We start from the raw sequence: 22,759 nt of genomic DNA on the forward strand, positions 1-22,759 counted from the left end.
CATTGGGATCTCAACCCAGAATTCCAATGGGCAGCGGAGACTGCGGGAACTGTGGGATAGCTACCCACAGTGCAACACTCCGGAAGTCGACGCTTGCCTCGGTACTGTGGAAGCACTCCGCCGAGTTAATGCACTTAATGCACTTAGAGCACTTTCTGTGGGGACACACACACTCGAATATATAAAACCGATTTCTAAAAAACCGACTTCTATAAATTTGACCTAATTTCGTAGTGTAGACATACCCTAAGTGCTTAAGTGCTCTTCTGAACAGAGCCTAAATGGGTTATATTGCTGATTCTCATCTTATCTACATTGTGCTGGGATCCCGATCTAATGAATTGGCTAAAAGGTGAACCGGTGTTTTTAAAAACTAGATTTCAACACAGTCCACACTGTGTAGACAAAAAGAAAAGGAGTACTTGTGGCACCTTAGAGACTAACAAGTACTCCTTTTTTTTTTGCGAATACAGACTAACATGGCTGCTACTCTGAAACTGTGTAGACAAACTGTTTCAACTAATTTAAAATCAGCCCAGCAAAAAGTTTGGTCCCTAACTTGAACAAAACCTCTGTATTCAGGTTTTTCCCACTAGCCTCCAAAAGTGGGATCAAACACAATAGGCCAGCAGCGTGGGCTCTATTTAAACTGATGTTCCTGGTTTCACCCTAATTTCTGGCTAATTTCTAAACTCACACACAACCACTTCTTCAGTATCATCACTTTCATTCCATTCCACTGTCTTAGGCAGCATGTATAGATGAAAAATCTCTGTATTTCATATAGTACATTTTGTTCTGTCCCTTAAATCCAAAAAATTAGTCCAGGCCCTACGAAGAGGCTGACTTTCTCCAACCCAAAGTAAAAGGCTGACTTCTCCCTTTCACATTTCAGTGTGTTGGAATCACTAGTTACAGAACTATACAGCATCCAATGGGATTAATTCACTTTATAATCTGACAACTTCTACTGGCAACAGACCTCACAGGATAGGGTGACCATATTTCCCAAAGGGAAAATGGGACACCACATGGGGCCAGCCCGAGGGCATAGCTGCTCACCCGAGCCCTGCCTGCCCCCCCCCCACATGGGGCTGGAGCTGGCATCGCTGCTCACGCTCCCCCCACATTCTTCAAACCCCACTTTTTTGACAAAAGTGGGCATTTGTCATGTTTTCTCTTGCCAACGGATCAAGTTGGCAACAGCAAACGGGACAAATGCCCACTTTTGCCAAAAAAGTCGGGATGGCCAGACATGGCTTAAAAAAAGTACTGTCCCAGCCAAATGGGACATACGGTCACCCTAATCCAGGGAGAAGGTTGCACTGCTGCAAAATAGTTACAGCTCTACCTTTGCAGGGGTGCTACAAGTAGACCCAAGGTGTTGCTGGCTAAGAGGGACCTATGGATAGAAGATGTAAGGATTTCTGGCATGTGGTCTACAGTCCCAGCTGGCAGAATCCCCAAGCAGCTCTTCGCAGGAATTCCCTCCTCCTTCAGCAGAAACCCCTTGGGAGGGGAGGCAGCATAACCAGTGACTCCCCACTCCAGCACAAGGAGCCATGCGATGCGCAGAGGGGATATTTACACCTCCCAGTGTCAGGTCAGAATTGAAAACCTGCTACCGCTATGACCATAAGCAGTACAACCTTTACTGGTCAATGCTGAGTGCTGGTCAGCAGTTAACTAACCCAGAAGCATCAGGAAGCACCAACAGCTTCAGGCTGATGAGCTCCTGAGGAGGGTAGTGGAACTCTTGATGGAGGAAATGCCATCAAAAGGCAAATGAGCAAATTCACTCAGTGTTTTTGCCAACGACATCCACACAGGACAGATTTGGCCCTTCAGCTGCAGCTGATAACCAATGTAGGAGTGGAGCCCAGAAAGGCAGGCAGATGGGCACTGGCAACGCCTGCAGCGTACCTGGTTCCAAATGTATTGACTCCCATCCTTCCTTTGGTCCAAACCAGTGAAGTCAAGAGGGGGACACTGACACATGGGCAAAGCAGCGCCTCCATATCAACTGCCCAGGCTATTGCAGCCACATCACATGGTGTCATAAATATAAAGGGAAGGGTAAACCCCTTTGAAATCCCTCCTGGCCAGGGGAAAGCTCCTCTCACCTGTAAAGGGTTAAGAAGCTAAAGGTAACCTCGCTGGCACCTGACCAAAATGACCAATGAGGAGACAAGATACTTTCAAAAGCTGGGAGGAGGGAGAGAAACAAAGGGTCTCAGTCTGTCTATATTCTGTCTTTGCCGGGGATAGACCAGGAATGGAGTCTTAGAACTTTTAGTAAGTAATCTAGCTAGGTACATGTTAGATTATGATTTCTTTAAATGGCTGAGAAAAGAATTGTGCTGAATAGAATAACTATTTCTGTCTGTGTATATTTTTTGTAACTTAAGGTTTTGCCTAGAGGGGTTCTCTATGTTTTGAATCTAATTATCCTGTAAGGTATCTACCATCCTGACTTTACAGGGGGGATTTTTTTTTTTAATTTCTATTTACCTCTATTTCTATTAAAAGTCTTTTTGTAAGAAAACTGAATGCTTTTTCATTGTTCTCAGATCCAAGGGTTTGGGTCTGTGGTCACCTATGCAAATTGGTGAGGCTTTTTATCCAACATTTCCCTGGAAAGGGGGGGTGCAAGTGTTGGGAGGATTGTTCATTGTTCTTAAGATCCAAGGGTCTGGGTCTGAAGTCACCTAGGCAAATTGGTGAGGCTTTTTACCAAACCTTGTCCAGAAAGTGGGGTGCAAGGTTTTGGGAAATATTTGGGGGGAAAGACGTGTCCAAACAGCTCTTCCCCAGTAACCAGTATTAGTTTGGTGGTGGTAGCGGCCAATCCAAGGACAAAGGGTGGAATATTTTGTACCTTGGGGAAGTTTTGACCTAAGCTGCTAAAGATAAGCTTAGGAGGTTTTTCATGCAGGTCCCCACATCTGTACCCTAGAGTTCAGAGTGGGGGAGGAACCTTGACACATGGAGAGGACATTCCATCCTTTCTAGCAACATGGACACAACACGGAAGCTGGCAGTTACGGGTTATAAGCTCTCACTTGATTGGTGTAGAGGAGGGTGCCACGGGTTACCTTAGATGGTGGGAGGAATCACTGCATTTCAGTGGTCAGCCACTGCCCACCACAAAGCTGAGCAGCCCCCGGACAGTTAGGTGCTGACCCGCCACGCTCTGTCTGCTTCATGGGGTGCGTGGGGCTAGACAAAAAGTTGAAAGGCAGATGGAAACCTTCACCTGGCAAAAATAAGAAACCAAGAACTTTCCAGCTTGGAAGCTGCAATGTCAAAACCATGTGTCCGGGATTGACAGATGATGACGATCTACAATACACAAGCAGCATATGGAAGTCAGCTTTGATAAACCGTGAGCTGTACAAACTCCATGTTGACATTGCAGCACTTCAGGAAACAAGACTTGCAGATGCTGGTTCTGTCCTAGAGGCCAATTACACCTTCTTTTGGCAAGGTAAAAGCGGCAAAGAAAATCGTCTGCACCGTGTTGGTTTTGCTGTGAGAAACAAGTGGGTAAAGCTCCTAGAAACACCCATTGAGAAGTCAGAGCGTATCATCTCACTAAAACTTCAGATGATCATCAGGTCTGTGAACATCATTAGTGCCTATGTACCGACACTCAAATCTACCCTGAGGAAAAGGATACATTTTAGGACTCCTTGCATCAAGTCATCAAAAGAATACCATCAACTGAGCAACTTTTCCTCCTTGGTGACTTTAATGCAAGAGTCGGTGCAGACAACAACTCATGGCCAAATTGCCTAGGACATTTTGGCATTGGCAAGATGAATGAGAACAGCCAACAACTTCTTGAATTCTGTGCCCAAAACCAAATGTGCATTACCAATTCATATTTTACAGGAAAAGAGAGCTACGACATCCACGATCAGGCCACTGGCAGCAATTAGGCCTTGTTATCATCAGGAGGAAAGACCTACCCTTAGTGCTGATTGTGACACTGACCGCTCCTTGATTATTAGCAAAGTGAAGATTACAGCCAAGAAACTACATAGAGTAAAACCTAGAAGCAAGCCCAAAATCAATGCTATTAACCCTGGAAACCACAGGAAATGCCAGGAGTTTGTGAAGGCTTTTGAACTTAGCATGCAGGGGTAGTCATTACCAGAGAAGGCAGAGGAATTTTAGGAAGATTTAAGAACAATAATCCATGAAACACGTTTAGCTACATTTAGGGGAAAGAGACCATCAAAAAAGGACTGGTTTGAAGAAAATGAAGAGGAACTATTACCTCTCATCAACATTAAGAACACAGCCTATTTGGAACACAACAAAAACCCAACAGAGAGCACCAAAGTGAGACTTCGACATGCAAAAACCGAGGTACAGTGAGCAAGCAGACGCTGTGCAAATCATTACTGGATCAAGCTCTGCAAAGAGATACAGACAGCCTGGCACTTAACTACCTTAGTAGTTTTGTATCATCTGCAAATTTTGCCACTTCACTGTTTACCCCTTTTTCAAGATCATTTATGAATATGTTGACTAGGACTGGTCCCAGTACAGACCCCTAGGGGACACCTCTATTTACCTCTCTCCATTCTGATAATGGACTATTTATACCTACTCCTTGTTTCCTATCTTTTAACCAATTACCAATCCATGAGAGCACTTTCCCTCTTATCCCGTGGCAGCTTACTTTGCTTAAGAGCCTTTGGTGAGGGACCTTGTCAAAGGCTTTCTTAAAATCTAAGTACACTATATCCACTGGATCCCCGTTGTCCACATGCTTGTTGACCCCCTCAAAGAATTCTAGTAGATTGGTGCGGCATGATTTCCCTTTACAAAAACCATGTTGACACATCCCCAACAAATTATGTTCATCTATGTGTCTGACAATTTTGTTCTTTACTATAGTTTCAACCAGTTTGCCTGGTACTGAAATCAGGCTTATTGGCCTGTAATTGCTGGGATCATCTCTGGAGCCTTTTAAAAAAATTGGCGTCACATTAGCTATCCTCCAGCCATCTGGTACAGAAGCTGATTTAAATGATAGTAGTTCTGCAATTTCACATTGGAGTTCCTTCAGAAATCTTGGGTGAATAGCATCTGGTTCTGGTGACTTATTACTGATTAGTTTATCAATTTGTTCCAAATCCTTCTCTAATGACACCTCAATCTGATACAGTTCCTTAGATTTGTCACCCAAAAAGAATGTCTCAGGTTTGGGAATCTCCCTCACATCCTCAGCCGTGAAGACTGATGCAAAGAATTCATTTAGTTTCTCCGCAATGGCCTTAACTTCCTTGAGTGCTCCTTTAGCATCTCAATCGCCCAGTGGCCCCACTGGTTGTTTACCAGGCTTCCTGCTTCTGATGTACTTAAAAAAAAATTGCTATTACTTTTTGAGTCTTTGGCTAGCTGTTCTTCAAATTATTTTTTAGCCTTCCTAATTATATTTTTACACTTCATTTGCCAGTGTGTGTGCTCCTTTCTATTTTCCTCACTAGGATTTAACTTCCACTTTTTAAAGAATGCCTTTTTGTCTTTCACTGCTTCTTTTACTTGGTTGTTAAGCCATGGTGGCACTTTTTTGGTTCTCTTACTGTGTTTTTTAATTTGGGGTATACATTTAAGTTGAGCCTCTATTATCGTGTCTTTAAAAAGTTTTAATGCAGCTTGCAGGATTTCATGTTTTGCACTCTACGTTTTAATTTCTTTTTAACTAACTTCCTCATTTTTGTGTAGTCCCCCTTTCTGAAATTAAAAGCTACAGTGTTGGGCTGCTGTGGTGTTTTTCCTGCCACAGGGATGTTAAATTTAATTATATTGTGGTCACTATTACCAAGCAGTTCAGCTATATTCACCTCTTGGACCAGATCCTGTGCTCCACTTAGGACTAAATCAAGAGATGCCTCGCCTCTGGTGGGTTCCAGGACCAGCTGCTCCAAGAAGCAGTCATTTAAGGTGTCAAGAATCTTCATCTCTGCATCCCGTCCTGAGGTGACATGTACCCAGTCAATATGGGGATAGTTGAAATCCCCATTATTATTGAGTTTTTTATTTTAATCTCCCTAAGCATTTCACAGTCACTATCACCATCCTGATCAAGTGGTTGGTAATATATCCCTACTGCTATATGCTTATTATTAGAGCATGGAACTACTATCCATAGAGATTTTATGGTACAGTTTCGTTCATTTAAGATTTTTACTTCATTTGATTCTATGCTTTCTTTCACATATAGTGCCACTCCCCCACCAGCATGACCTGTTCTGTCCTTCCGATATATTTTGTACCAAGGTATTACTGTGTCCCAGTGATTATTCTCATTCCACCAAGTTTTTGTGACACCTATTGTAACCGTGCCTCAGTGGGTCACAACTGAGAATGCCAAACTCAGGACAAACTGCTGAGAAACAGGGCAAACACAACCCAAAACTGGTGGTTATTCTTCCATAAGATATACCAAACCAGCAACAAAAGTAAACCTCTGTTTTACCACACTAGGTAACAAGAAGTCATAAAAGCAGTTTCCTAGGGCATCCCAATCCTTGTATTACCACCGAAAACACTGGATTTAAAGGTGAGTTGTTCTTTACAACCAGTCTCATTAAGTAAAAGGTTCTTCTGCTCCCAAAGGACCAGCCACAAACCCAGGTCAATATATAACTCAGATCTTACCCAAAAATCATGCTGATGCCAATCCTTTAGTATCTAAAATCTAAAGGTTTATTTATGAAAAGAAAGAAAGAAAGGTGAGAGTTAAAATTGGTTAAAGGAATCAAATACATACAATAAATGCAAAGTTCTTGGTTCAGGCTTGTAGCAGCGATGGAATAAACTGCTGGCTTAAGTCAAGTCTCTGGCTTCTTCCAGATCATTGGAAGGTCCTCAGTCCATTGGTTAGAATGCTCCCGTTAGTATAAGTTCATGGTCCAGAGGCTGGAGCAGGATAGTGGCAAAATGGAGGGGTTTCCAGGGCCTTTTATATCTTCTGCCATGTGGAAGGAACCCATTGTTTCCAACAAAGCCCTCAACACAGCTAGTGGAAAATTACAGGTGACAAGATAGTGTTTGGAGTCACATGGGCAAGTCACATATCCATGGATGAAGGTCTGGATACAGTAGAAGCCTTTACCTAAACCTCAAACAGTACGTTTGTAGAACAGTCCATTTAGTGTAGATGGGTATCTCCCATGGTCCACTGTCGGTTAAGTGTTTCTTGGTGAGCCACTTAATTTGAATAGTTCTCCAAGATGTGTTGGGTAACTACCTTGTGGGCGTTACCCTAGGAGCAAACATTTGAAATCTACGTATAGAGCCAATATTTATAACTTCAAATACAAAAATGATAAATGCATACAAATAGCATAATCATAATCAGCAAATCATAACCTTTTCGTAGACATCTTACATGCCACATTTTGTACAAGATTTGTTACAAATATATAACAGTGGTTGCAACAATGATCTATATGGTCCTATTTTAATCAGATAATGTCACATCTATTATATCAATATCCTCATTTAATATGAGGCACTGTAGTTCACCCATCTTATTATTTAGACTTCTAGCATTGGTATATAAGCATTTTAAAAACTTGTCACTTTTTAGCTGTCTGCCATTACATGATTAAATTGAATGGGACTATTTTTCATGTGACTGTTTCTCATCAGATCCTACCTGTATTTTATTATCTTCCATCCTCTCCTTTTTACTAGGACATAGAGAATCTCCATTGATAGATCCACCCTTTGGGATGTCTGAACCATGTGCTCCTCCTCACCTGTCGGCTTTCCCTCAGCCCTTAGTTAAAAAACTGCTCTATGACCTTTTTAATTTTAAGTGCCAGAAATCTGGTTCCATTTTGCTTTAGGTGGAGCCCATCCTTCCTGTATAGGCTCCCCCTTTCCCAAAAGTTTCTCCAGTTCCTAATAAATCTAAGCCCCTCCTCCCTACACCATCGTCTCATCCACGCATTGAGACCCTGCAGTTCTGCCTGTCTAACTGGCCCTGCGCGTGGAACTGGAAGCCTTTCAGAGAATGCTACCATGGAGGGCCTGGACTTCAATCTCTTGCCTACCAGCCTAAATTTGGCCTCCAGGACCTCTCTCCTATCCCTCCCTATGTCATTGGTACCTACTTGTACCACGACCACCGGCTCCTCCCCAGCACTACACATAAGTCTATCTAGATGTCGTGAGAGATCTGCAACCTGCACATCAGGTGGGCACGTCACCATGCAGTTCTCCCGGTCATCGCAAACCCAGCTAGCTATGTTTCTAATGATTGAATAGCCCATAAGTATTACCTGTCTCTCCCTAATAACTAAAGTTCCCACCCCTGGAGAGGTATCCTCAGTGCGAGAGGATACCACATCATCATCTGGAAGGAGGGTCCCAACTATGGGATTGTTTCCCTCTGCTCCAGTTGGGTGTTCTCCTTCCCTGAGACTTTCATCCTCCTCAACAGCACGGAGGCTGTCAGACCAAGGGTGGGACCATTCTACTGTGTCCCAGAAAGTCTCATCTATGTACCTCTCTGTCTCCCTTAGCTCCTCCAGCTCAGCCACTCTGGTCTCCAAAGCCCATACACAGTCTCTGAGGGCCAGGAGCTCCCTGCACCGAATGCACACATATGCCACCTCCCCTTTGTTGTTGATTTGTTTTTATCAGGAGGTGTTTTGGGCTTTAAGTTTAAAGAAGTTTAAGGAATGTTAAGTGTATCTAGCCCCCCCGCCCCCCGCCTTCCATTTCCCCTCTAAACTCCCTTGCAAAACTTCCCCCGTTAGCCACTCCTGTTTGCTAGCTCCTCTGGTCACTTACGAGCAGGTTTTTTAAAGCCCTGGTCTTCCTGAGTATCCCCATCTTCTGGTTAAGGGTGCTAAAAGGCTTAGGGATCAAAGCCTGGTTAAGAAGCTCTCAACCCTTTCCTAGAAGGCTGTGACGCTCAGCACACGGTCCCCCAAACAAGCAGAACACACGGTATATTTCAGTCAAGCAGCAAGCACATTACAAACACAAACACACACATTACAGACAACAAACTTACCCCAAGGGTCACATAATCGCTCCTCCTTTACCTGGAGAACTCCCTTGAAAAACTCCTGTTAGCCACTCCTGTTCGCTAGCATCCCAAGACCCTTCAATCACCTTAAATGCAAACCAGCTAGAAGTAGTCCAAAAGTTCAGCTATTTATGTTCTACAGTGACCACCAACCTCTCACTGGATGAAGAACTAAATATTCACATTGGAAAGGCTGCCACCACCTGTAGCAGACTAACTAAAAGAGCATGGAACAACTCAAAGCTTACCATCAAGACCAAAATGCTAGTGTACCAAGCTTGTGTCATCAGCACTCTCATGTATGGCAGGGAAGCATGGACAGCTTTTGATTAGCAGGAGAAAAGGTTAAACAGTTTCCACCTATGCTGTTCACACCACATACTCAACACCAAATGGCAAGATAAAGTCACCAATGCAGAGGTTCTTCAAAGGGCAAATTTACCAGGTGTGACAGCTCTGCTCAACCAAAGATGACTGCACTGGCTGGGCCATCTGAGTAGGTTGGAAGACGAACGCATACCCAAGGACATGCTATACAGGGAGCTATCAGAGGGAACAAGAACAACAGGACGTCCCAAGCTTCACTGTAAAGACACATGCAAGTGTGATATGAAGGAATTTGGAATTGATCCTGACCAGTGGGAAGTCTTGGCAAGTGATCAAAACAAGTGGCACCATCGTCTTCATCAGGATATCAAAGTCCATGACAGGAGTTGGCTCCTACAGCTTGAAGAGAGAAGAGCCCATAGGAAGCAAGCAGCTCCCAACCAAGAAACATACATTTGCAATAACTGCCAAAGATCATACAAATCTTGGATTGGACTAGTCAGTCACATCAGACATTGCAAACCGTCTACATCATAGGCTGCAATTCCCACCATCTCTCTCAGATGAAAGGATGCCAACAAAACGAAGTGCCAGAGTCAGTGCATATGGCCCAGCAATAATCAGGCGCTGATGCCTCTTTTCTTCCTTTTTAACAACTTCATAACAAAGTACCCAGCTGCCTGGCTTTGGCCAATTGAACAGTTTGCCTTTTCCTGTTGGAAATCAAGTTCTCAGGGCTACCTTATCCATGGCCTCTGCATGTGTGTAGTCTTCCCCTTCCTTGCATGCCACAAGTGCCAACGACAAATGCAGTCCCAGTGCTAAGGGGAATGCAGGCCAGGGAGGGACCGGTTTCTCTATATGCCTCCAGACAGATCACCATGAAGGATGCAGGGATGTGGTGCCATCCCCCTCCGCTTCAGTGCACTGCGTTGGCCACTGCAGAGGGAAGTAGGGTACAACCTGCTTGCTCCTTATGTGTGCATCCTTGGAGCTGGGCTGTTCCACACCACTCCCAACATAGGCCTGTGCTTTAAAGGTGTAATCTGGATCTCAGCCTCTTCAAGACAGTTTTCCTTTCACAACTATGAGAGGGCTATGGGCAGGGTGAATTTCCAGGTCTTTGTCTGCCCCACGTAGCCGTTATGCTAAGACAGGGTATACAATGGCAATGAGCACAGGGGAAGAGCTGGTCTGAGGTTGCACCTCAGTGGACATTTATGGAAAAGCAGGCAACTTGCATGATGGAGTCACTTCTGCTCTGGAATCCCCTTGTTTTTCTGCTTAGATAGCTTAGGAGCTTAGATAGCTGGCATCATGAATGAATCCACCAAATTCTACTGTGAAGGGCTTGAATGAGCTACCAGTAAAGCCAATGGAAAGACTCATGGGATCAGTTCATGAGCTGGTATAAATGGGATAGCTACCAACTGAGCATCTGGCTAAACCTTCACTGGATTTATTTATTGGGATGAGTTCATAGAACTTCCCTATCTTACACAGAATTGAAACTCTAGGAAAGTCTACAAAATACACTGATGGGTTCCCTTCATTCAGGCTTCAGACTGCTTGCTACATAAAGCAATGTGAATGCTTGACAAAACATCTAGGGCAGAACACCCAGATTCTGGCAACACATCAGGGCGTGAAATGTGTTCACATGCCAATGGCCAACTTCTGGAATAGCTTTTTGGCACTTTCTCCATGTGTGAAATCCTGCCCTGTTAAGCATTCAACTTTATTAAAACCAGTGGGGGCTGACTGTTTTGTAATGGAGAGGGATTTGACCTGCTAACTGGCCAGATCCTACCCGAGTGCCTGGGTTTCTGTTGATGGAAACCAGTGGCAAAAGGGCCACTGAGGCAGGAAGCCCACAGAGGCAGGGAGGATGCTGCATCAGAAAGGGGATGCAACCTCATCTCTACTGGGGATGGGGCATAAACCGGGAAAGGATGTGACCAGGGCACACCAAAGAATGCAGTGGTTCTGTGCATCCCCACAACAGAGACATGCTGCCAGTACCCTTAGGGAGCCTCTGGAGATAGTTAAGTGTCTCTCCCCTGGCAGAATCCAGAAGGAGGGCAGGGATCAGTATTATCACTTTTCCTCCCTCAGAGTAAATCGTCCCTTTGGGTGGGGGACAGGCACTGTGTAACTTGCATCTCCTGTGCCAGCTGGGGTGAAATCTGGCCCTCCACCTCTAACAGCAGCCCTAGGTGCTTTCAGCGGTCTACACGATCGAGGCAAAGCTCAAGGGGAAGTGTCCAGAGCTCCCTTCACCTGATGTTGGTCCAAGTCAGCAATTGCAGCCCTGTTTCATGCTGCTCTTTTCCCCCCTTAACCATAAACCCTGGGAAAAGCAGTAGTTTGACATGCCTGATTTGATAATGACCCTTGACAGGATCTTGGTGGGTTTCCAACACGAGCCAGTCTGCAAATATTAAGACTTCTCAGGCAGACTCCAAAAGGGACTTAATTTAACATTAAACTAGAACAGGCTGATCCAACATATAAAGGAACAAATCTTGACCCCAATAAATGGGCTTTGTGTGGATATTCCCCAGGGGTATTTGGGAGGGAACCCTCTTCTTGATCTTTGAACACCAATGGAACCTTGTTTCTCCTCCATGGGGGATTTTTGTAGCAGGTCTATATAACTGTAGAATCAGAGCCACTAGCCAGGTCTGCCGCCAGTTCCATCTCCACCACAGCACAGACAGAGCCACATCTGGCACTGTGGGGGGAAGTGCATGGTCTATCAATGCCTGGGCCACCTTGCACAGTGGCACCACCTCCATTTCTTTACCTTTTGAGGCTTCCATGGTTTTTGATGTGAGGCAAGGATCAAGAGATAAGATGAGCTCACAACTTGCCTTCCCAGCCATTCTTACCATGAAAATCACTTTGTAGTTCTTCACAGCCAGGTTAATTTATGTCCTTATACTCTCTGTAATGAGAGAGAGCCTTAGAATGTACCGTCTGTTTTTTAAAAACATTATTGTACGGATCAACATAAACAGAGTTTGCTATCATCCTTAGTGAAATGATATTTCAGAGGAGTCAATGACTATATCAGTATCTTGTCTCTGATAGCTGCTAGAAAATGAGGATGTTTTATCATTTGAAATTTATGAACCTTTATAGGGCTGACACAGAGAAAGCATATTTAATGTCCAAATTGTTATGTATAACATGACATCTAGTTTGCACCAAGTTTATTCCAAACGTACACAGTTAATGATCTCTCAGTCTATCAAACATGGATTATTAACACTAGGTGCCTCTCATGGTCATACTGACTGAGAACTAGAGTCATGTGAAAATTTTGGACAAGTTGTTTTTTGCAAAAAAATGCATTTTGGAGGGATCCAAAAACTATTTGCTGAATTTGGATCAAATCCAACAAATAGCTTTGGTTGGGAAAAAAACATGAGAAGTCAAAATATTTTGTTTTGACTCTTCAGTTTGAAACAGCATTTCAACCTCAAATTCAGCTAATTTAAAAAAAAACCCACAAAGGGCTAAAAACACCTAAAATGGGCCAAATCTAAACCAAAAACTTGGAAAAAATATTTGTTTTGAGTTGACCAAAATACTTCATTCAACTTGAAATGAATCAAAAAACCAAAAACTTGTTTTGAGTCACTTGGTCACTTCAAAATGAAATTCTTTTAAGTTTTTTGATTCAATTAAAAAAATGTTTTCAGTTCAAATCAAATTAGATTTTTTTGGTTTGTCCTATCTCCATTCTGAGTCTAATCTTGTCAGACAGTCCAATTTCCTAAACACAGAACCCTATGATGGAGGAGAGTCTTTTGCACTGAGATGAACTGTCCTTGGAAAACTCAGCCTTGCCATTTACTTTGTTTGGGGACCTCTTGTGTGGGGGGCCTCAGGAGGCTGACCCTGTTAGGTGCTGAGCTCCTGGGAAGCACTGAGTGCTAAAATAAGAGCACTGAGCATTTTGCAGGATTAGGCCCCTCGATAGCAAGAAGCTGAACCTCAAGATCTCATGTCAATGACTATCACTACCCCTGGCAAGCAGACTGTTGAACTTTTCACTGCTCAAATTATCCCGGCAGCTGTGGAAGCTTTTGTTCATTTTCTTCTCCCCAAAATTAATCCAGCTCCGATCTGAATTAGCAACGGCACCGCTCTTTAACTCTGAGTACAGAAGGTCAGTTCCCCTGTGGGTTCGGGGACAGCATAGGCCCACTGCTCCTCCTGCAGGTCGTAAGAGGCAACTAAAAGGGCTTTCTGGAGAGGGATGGGCTCTGCCAGGTTAGAAATTTGCCCAAGACACACCATATGATGAGCAAGTCAATCATGTCCATACCGGATTGGTCGCAGCCCGGGTTAATAATGACTGCGCCAACCATCTCCCACCAGGACGGACGTGTCAAATATATTACTGGTGTAACCCCAACAAAGAAGATTTGTGGAAGAGGGCCACGTACTGTATTACAGTGGAGAGGACAAACATGTCAACAGCATAGGATTTCTTGTGCATAAAGATATCAAGAATTCAGTATTAGGATGCCACCCAATATCCAGCAGGCTTATTTCCATCTGCCTAAAGGCAGTACCATTCAATTTCACAATGGTACAAGTCTACGCCCCTACAACAGACTATGACAATGAGCAAATTGAAGATTTTTACAATGAGCTCCAAAACATCATCGATAAGGTACACAAGAAAGATATACTGATTTTGCAGGGAGATTGGAATGCTAAAGTGGGTACTGATGCCCAGGCAGATTGGCAAGATTATTGTGGCCCTTTCTGTAATGCAGTAAGCAATAAGAGAGGACTGAGATTTTTGCCAGCTATAACAATCTGGTTCTTGCAAACACATTAGGAGCACATAAAGCATCCAGACGATCAAGGTGGCATGCACCTGATGGTTTACATCACAGTTAGATTGACTACGTCATGGTGCAAAACCGATTTCATTCTGGCATAAACAGAGCTAAAGCAAGGAGCTTCCCCGGTGCTGATACTGGAAGTGATCACGACCTTGTGATGCTAAACTTTTGGCTGCAGCTAAGGAAAATCGTCAGGCCAGAATCAAGTTTGACTTAGAAAGACTTAGAGACCGAAGCATTGCAGAGTCATTCCAAGCAATGATCAGCAGAAAATTCGCTCCACTGCTTGCTCTACAGGAAGATGTAGAAACAATGACCAACAATTTCAATGCTGTAATGAATGAGGCAGCAATGGACATCCTTGGGAAACACCGTAGGAAGACAAAACCTTGGGTCACAAATGTAATACTACAAATGTGTGACATTAGAAGAGAACTCAAGAGAGACAAGAACAGCACTGAGGGAGCTGATAAATACAGAGCGATTGGCAAAAAGTTACTTACCATAACTTTGTAGAGAAGCATCTCTAAAGTGGGCAAAACAAAATTCCCCTTAATTTCATTCTGTGAAAGGGCTGAACTGTTGGCTGAAATGAAAAAAGATTCAGCCCGAGACAGATACCCTGCATGGAAAATTCAGCCTGAATTCGGGTGACCATATGTCCCGTTTTGGCGGGGACAGTCCCCTTTTTCAGCTCTGTCCGGGCCATCCCTACTTTTTCACCAAAGCTGGGCATTTGTCCCTGCTGCAAGGCAGAGAGCAGAGCGGCTGCTGCCTGAGGGAAGGGGGAGTGTCAGCGGTTGCCCGCCAGCAGAAGAGCAGAGAAATTTGCTGCTGGTGGACAGTGCTGCCTTCAGAGCTGGCCCCCCGGGCGGCATGGAGTTTGGGAGGTCAGCCCCAGCCCTGGGCGGTGCAGGGCTCTGCGGATCAGCTCCAGCCCCGGGAGGCGCTGGGAGGGCAGCTCTGGTGAGCCCAGGGCCATCCTATTTTTACTTTAAGAAATATGGTCACCCTAGCCTGAATGGTAAAAGTTTTGGCAAAATTATAAACAACTGAAAACAGGGTCTAATAATAGAAAGTATTGGGCAACCTTAAGAGGCATTGCTACCTATGCTGCATATAATACACATTAGATAGTAACTGGAGACTGGAGACCATGCCTCCCGCTAAGCACAGATCTAGGAGCCGGGAACTCCTAAATTCTGATCCCAGCCCTCACAACAACTCTGCCTTTGGCCTCAGGCAAATCATTTGATCTGTCTCCTACAATCAGGGGAGAAAGTAAGTCTACGGACTTACCGGTATGGGGCTGGGCTGGGGCCAGCTCTGGCCCCCGGAAGGGGCGGTGCCTCGGGAGGTCAGAGCCAGCCCCAGCCCACCCTGTACTGGCAAGTGCCTCCTTCCCCCTTCCCAAGGTAATAGCGGCAGTGGTTTAAACGGCCCTGGGCAGTAGCGGCGGCCGGAGCCCTGGGCCCTTCAAATCGTCCCCAGAGCCCCGCTGCTGCTTCCCCAGGGCTCTGGCAGCAGGGCTCCAGGGACGGGGCTCCGGCCGCCACTACCACCCCGGGCCCTTTAAATCGTCCCCGGAGCCTGCTGGAGCCCTGGGGAAGCGGCAGCGGGGTTCTGGGGATGATTTAAAGGGTTAAAGGACGATTGTTAGAATGTATTATATATTTTCCTACTCCACCTAGTTTGTAGAGGTTGTAAATATTTCACTTATTTACATACAGTTGGATGCTCAGGCTGAAGACATAACTCACTCCACTAGGGGTCAGATTTCTCATAAGGTAAGGCCGGAGTTCTGTGCAGAAATGGTGTAATTGCACATGCAAATGAGGAAATACTAATTTGGGCCTGCAATTTAGGTAATCACACATGCAAATCATACACAAGCAAATGTGCCTTGGGTCTCCTTTGAAAGTCTGTCCCTCCATGTTTGTAAATAATTAGATCTTGAGTTTTTGAATGATGTGTTGTACAAAGACGTCTACATTCTCATGGGTATGTTAGATGAGAAGTCCACTGGTCAGTTAGAGATGACTGAAGGCTTATCTACACAGGGACATCCAGGATAATTTATCTGAATGAATTAAAGATGTGAATTTGAACTGGACTAGTTGAACTGCATTAAATCCCTTTGTGGATGCTGTTGTTCAGAATTAAAGTGGCCTTAATTTAGTTTCACTTAATTCACTTTCTATGATTCTGAATGAGGCTGCTCACGCAAGGGTTGAATGCAGTTTAACAATCCACTTCAAATTCACACCTTTAGTAATTTTGGATTAATTTCCCTGGATGTCCTTGTGTAGACAAGCCCTAAGGGAGCACTGGAATAAATCTTTCATGATGAATGTCTCCTTTAAGAGTTATCTTCCTTGCTGCTCCGCAAATGCTTTTACAGCCTTGTTGTGGAGTACTGGTGCCACCCTGTGCCTACCCTGGAAATCTCCATTCTCATGCAGATTACTGCATGTCTTTTTTCCTAAGAGGCAGTGATCAGACTGAGTGCAGCTGTTCTGTTAAATACACCTCGCAAGTCAGTTCCAGCCACTCAGCAATTACAGAAATGGAGTAACTGTTGCTAACTGAGCCCTGCTCTACCTAAAACATAGGTTGATACAGCTACATCAGTCACGGCTATGAAAAATTGCACACCCTAAGCACCATAGTTAAGCTGACCTAACCTTTGCTGTAGATTCAGCTAGGTCAATGGAAAAATGCTTCTATCAACCTAGCTGCTGCCTCTTGGACAGGTGGATTAACCACATCCACCAAAACCCTTTCAGTTACTGTAGGAAGCATCTGCATGACGGCACTACAGTGGCTAGTTATGCCTTTGTAGCGCCGCTTTCGTATAGACATACCCTGAGTCGTAAGCGCTGACTCCGTGGATGCTCTGGGGCTCAAGCACCCACTGAAAAGAAAAAGGGGGGTGCTCGGTACCCACTGGGCCAGATTAATCTTTTGTGGGCCCCAGTGCCCGGACCATGGCCTCACCCCCTGCTTTGCCAGTGCTCCATCCCGAGGTGCCACCCCTACTCAGCCTCTTCCCCCTGTGGCCCCACCCACCGCTCCTATGGGGAGAGGGGGCAGAGAGGAGCACCCACCCGCAAAAACCAGAGTCAGCACCTGTGCCCTGAGTGAATCTTTCTGCCTCTTCATAAAGTCTGGCGGCTATATGGTAGGCCCTGGGGAAAAGAAGTTTGTAAGACTCTTTCGACTTCAGTGGAGGTTGGCTGTAGACATTTTTACCAGAATGATCAAGTCTTGCTATCACACTAATACAAAGTAACATAATACTCATAGAATCATAGAATATCAGGGTTGGAAGGGACCTCAGGAGGTCATCTAGTCCAACCCCCTGCTCAAAGCAGGACTGATCTCCGACTAAATCATCCCAGCCAGGGCTTTGTCAAGCCTGACCTTAAAAACTTCTAGGGAAGGAGATTCCACCACCTCCCTAGGTAACGCATTCCAGTGTTTCACCACCCTCATAGTGAAAAAGTTTTTCCTAATATCCAACCTAAATCTCCCCCACTGCAACTTAAGACCATTACTCCTTGTTCTGTCATCTGCTACCACTGAGAACAGTCTAGAGCCATCCTCTTTGGAACCCCCTTTCAGGTAGTTGAAAGCAGTTATCAAATCCCCCCTCATTCTTCTCTTCTGAAGACTGAACATCCCCAGTTCCCTCAGCCTCTCCTCATAAGTCATGTGTTCCAGTCCCCTAATCATTTTTGTTGCCCTCCGCTGGACTCTTTCCAATTTTTCCACATCCTTCTTGTAGTGTGGGGCCCAAAACTGGACACAGTACTCCAGATGAGGCCTCACCAATGTCGAATAGAGGGGAATGATCACGTCCCTCGATCTGCTGGCAATGCCCCTACTTATATATCCCAAAATGCCATTGGCCTTCTTGGCAACAAGGGCACACTAAAAAAACCAAACTTTGAACAGCTCAGAAAATGGAATATTGGCTATTCTAAACAACTCCATGTAGTGAAGACAGAGTGGAGCTGCTTGGAAAACTTCAACAAACTGAGATGTTTTTTGACTCTTTAATTCTGTATCAGGATCAATTTTTCCTTGGGACACAATATTATAGAACACAACATATTTGATAACGCACTGTGCCTGATCGTCTTCTTGCATACACCTGTTTTACACCATTCTCCATTGATTTCAGTGGGTCTACACCTGATTCAAACCAGGTGAGAGGAGAATAGGTCTCTGTGCATTTATTGAATTAAATGACCAAGTCGTTGCTTTTCTCATGTAAAGTCCAGATGCCCAGCATGTCTAATCACACAAGGGCTTACATTTAATCATGCCAAATGCACCGGGTTATTTGTATTGCAGTAGACACCGAGAGTTCCCAAATGAGATTGGGGCCCCATTGTGCTAGACACTCCACAGGTATACAAGAGTCTGATCAAAAGCCTTGCTGAGGTCACAATGGGAGGCTTTCCATTGAGTGCAACAGGCTTTGGATCAGGCCTGCAAGGTGCTGTGCACCCTAGCTCCAGTCCAGTAAAATACTTACAGTTAAGTATATACATATGAGTAGTTCCACTGACTTCAGCCTACAGGAAATGAGTTGTGGTCTCAGTCTAGTTCCAACATGACTGGAGTCTATATCAAACAAGCACACACAAAAATCACTTCCTCATTAGCACTGTCAGTAGAAAGACAAGGATTGAATAGGCCTGGAGAGCAAATCCCTAGTGTGGCTTCTCCGGAATAGTGTGGAGGCAGGCTAAAATACTGGTGTGGGGAAAGCTTCCATTGCAATTGCTACACATGACCTACAGATAAAGAGTACTCTGCCCTTCAGGGTTGTAGATCCTGCCTCTTTCAGTAAATGGGACTAAGGCAAAGTATTGGAAAACTGCCTATAGGATCTGGAATTTTAAGATGCAAGTTAGGAGTGGACCTTGCAGAGGGATCGAATGAGGAACACATTCTTAGCCAATATTAATGAATTGATTTCAGTGGCAAGGCACCTGCTTACTTCAACGCTGACTTTCTTACAGTCCTCCTCTAGTCACTGGGCATAGATACAAAGAAATCTGCCTTACCCCAGCTCTGATTCTGGGCAAGACTCTTACAGTGGGAAAGAAACATTGGAACTTTCACTGAAGACCACCCTGTCCGTAAGCAAACCGCTGTAGTAAGTGACTGCTTTAAAATAATTCTATAATTTCCAATGCAATTTTGAGTGTTCTGTAAAGACAATCTATATCAGACAACTGCTTTTTCACCAGTCCCTCAAATCTGTTAAGAGATGGCCTCCAAGCCATACAATTCTGAGCCATATAAAGACAGGAACCTTCCTAAAGCTGAGGAGAATTAGTCCTGGGTTCCTAACTGAGGCTCATTTCTGTGAGAGAGTCAAGGTGGGTGAGATAGTATCTTTTTCTTGGAACAACTTCCATTGGTGAAAAAGACCAGCTTCCAGTTTACAGAGCGCTCTTCTTCATGTCATTTCTATGTAAGTCAGGAGGTGAGTGCGGAGCTGTTGAGATGTTGTACGTTCTGGATCTACTGTAATGATGTAAAATCTACAGAGAGAGAATGGATTCTGCATCTGACAAACATGCACAACAGATAAATATGAAGTAAAAAACAGTTACAAACTAACAGATTTGTATTTGTGTATGCCGTTTTATTTGTAGCCATGTTGGTCCCAGGATATTAGAGAGACAAGGTGGGTGAGGTAATTGTCTCTCTCGATTTTTATTTACTAAACTTTACAAGTCTTTGGCCACTAGAGGGCACTCTTTTATTTTATAGCATGAAACTGACACTAATCAGCTTGTTTGCAGTATTGCTGTAGCCCAGACCTGAAAAAGAGCTCTGTGTAAGCTTGAAAGCGGGGCTCTTTCACCAACAGAAGTTGGTCCAGTAAGAGATATTACCCACCTTGTCTCTCTACTAACCAGGTTGTAACTTAAAACAATTGAGGCGAGAAGGTTTGGGATTGCTCTGGCTGCTATAACTCAACTCATTTCTTTATTGTGCCCTGGAGGTTCAGGGCACTAGCAGTCCACAGCTGGTCATTGCATGTCCTGGGTGAGTGTGTGAATATATAAAATGTGAAAACAAATGTCAATACAGCTTTGAGGGTGCACAGTCATGAAAATGAAACAAGGTTCCTAGAGCAATGTTAACTCAGTTGCTTTACACATCCTGTAGACTTGTGTATGAAATCTCTCTCCTGAAAACTGTCCTAGATTTGTATTCCTAGATCTGCTAATTTAGGGGTCTAATTCAAAGCCCACAGGAGTCAATAAGAGTCTCTCCACTGACTTCAGTGTGACCTTTGGATCAGGCTTTTGTGACAAGGTGAAGCAATGGCCTGAAAAGGGTTAAGAGATCCCCACTGACCATTTGAACAGTATGTGGCCCAGGTCAAGATGCGGGCTCTTAACCAAGAGAGCCCGAATTGCAGCCCTCCAGACTGGAGCGCTAGGAGAAGACCCGATCCCAGTTTGACCCCCGGAGGTTTTGGGGTGACAAAAGGGCACGGGCTGCATAAGCCTTCCCACATGTGGCATGCGAGTGCTATCGACCACCCCTGACCTAAGGGAGGGCGTGAAACTGGAAGGGCGTAAAACTGGAAGGGCCTGATGTAACTCCCACCAAGGAATGGGAGAGATGGTGGGGCATCCGTGGGAATGTTGGTGGGTTCAAACTTCCCCAGGTCACCGGCTAAAGTGACCCCGCTCAGTTCGGTCTCGAAGGGGGGAGAGATGTGATGAAGTGGGCCTGTTCTTAATGTTTCCTCTGAATATTGTGGGGATGCCTCAGTTTCCCCTATGCAGTTCTTAAGTATCTAGGTGGTGGGATAAGGGTGTATGATCATTGCAGAGCCCTAGAGGGCAGGTGTGTGCAGGGGTCTGGACACAGAGAATGGCCAACACCCTGTTTCCTGGCAACTGATGGCCTGGCCCTTCCCCCCTGCAAGATGAGAGCTAAAGGGTAGGAGAACAAAGGAATCAGGTGACCTCCTGGCCCGGGGAAAGGGACAAAGCCCAGGGGAGGAGGGTCTGGAGAGAGTTTCAGTTTGGGGCTGGCTGGGGAGGAGCAATGAAGTGCAGACGTGGTTGTCTGGGTCACTGCCCCCCAAAATGGACCCAGCTGAGGGGTCCTGTTCTCTGCACTTACAAGCTCTGTTTTAGACCGTGTTCCTGTTGTCTAATAAACCTTCTGTTTTACTGGCTGGCTGAGAGTCACGTCTGACTGCGAAGTTGAGGTGCAGGACCCTCTGGCTTCCCCAGGACCCGGCCTGGGAGGACTCGCTGTGGGAAGCGCACGGAGGGGCAGAGGATGCTGAATGCTCCGAGGTCAGACCCAGGAAGGTGGAAGCTGTGTGAGGTGTGTGTTCTGAAGACAGTCTGCTCACAGAAAGGAGACTTCACCAGAGTCCTGCCTGGCTTCGTAGGGAGCAGTTCCAGAGCATCGCCCAGGGACTCCGTGACAACTGGTGGGTGGCTGGGAGAGGTCTATAAGGAGGAACAAGGATCCTGCTGGTGAAGGGGGAAATTTTTGTGGGTTGGATTGGAAGGGGAAAACTTCTGTGCATTTGATTTATTTTGTTCTTTATTTTGAAACAATAAATTGTGCCCTGAGGCAATGGCCTTTAGAGGACTTGGGTGTAGTGTTCACTTCCCATCCCTGGCTGGGGAAACAGCCCAGCCATGTATAGCGCTAGACCACTCCCTGTTCAGTTTGCCCCCTTATAAAAGGGGGATGGTGCTTACCTGCCTCATACACGTACTGAGACTTGACCACTCATGTTTGAAAAGTACTCTGAAATCCCCTGGCGGCAAGCACCATGGAAGTGTGAAGTATAGTTATATTTCCCTTCTCAGTTTTAAGCCCTTAGACTCAGCTCCCTAAGGTATTTAAGTGCCTAACTACCTTTTATGGATACAGGCCTTAATTATTTGCCTGTTTTCGGGATGGGCTAATTTTGTTAAAAGCTGAGAAGAGGGAAAATATAAGAATACGTAATATTTTTCTCTTTCTGGAAGAGGCAAGAAGTCATTCAGGGAATACAATCCATATGATCAGTGAACTTCATGGGTTAGCAAATGGAACATTACAGCCCTATACACCCTCTGAGCAAAGATTTTAATGAAACGATCACTAGTGGGAATAGCTGCAACATAAAAATGCCCTTGGGAACCACACCAGTAAATTATTCTCACAATGCCATAGACTTGCATGAGACAGATGGCCATGTCCTTTCAGCAAGAAATTTACAATCCAAGGGCACTCAGCAGGAAGGACACAGCAATCTGCAGGGTTGGTCTCATGTTACACCTTACACAGAAGGGACTGTCAGAGGGTGCGCATGAGAGACTTGCGAAGGAAGAAGGTTCAAAGATAATGATATTTGTTTCATACATAGCTCACTGGCTTTAAAAAAACTACTTAATGGTGTAGTGTTTGCATTGTTTGAGAACAAAGTCTGTCGTGATGGCAGCGGTGGGGGAGGGGT

The 22,759-nt window shown here is 44.9% G+C and overlaps 1 long non-coding RNA gene across 1 annotated transcript in view; it reads right to left on the reverse strand.

The window, feature by feature from the left end:
- LOC141985365 (uncharacterized) overlaps nucleotides 1-14,820 on the reverse strand; it is a 91,972-nt gene extending 77,152 nt beyond the window's left edge. The window contains exon 1 of the long non-coding RNA XR_012638917.1: nucleotides 14,757-14,820. This is a non-coding gene — a long non-coding RNA (uncharacterized LOC141985365). The remainder of the gene's footprint in view (nucleotides 1-14,756) is intronic.
- Between the last annotated feature and the right edge of the window lie 7,939 nt (nucleotides 14,821-22,759).

Source organism: Natator depressus, chromosome 3 (genome assembly GCF_965152275.1).
Source record: "Natator depressus isolate rNatDep1 chromosome 3, rNatDep2.hap1, whole genome shotgun sequence".
Classification (NCBI taxonomy): domain Eukaryota; kingdom Metazoa; phylum Chordata; order Testudines; family Cheloniidae; genus Natator; species Natator depressus.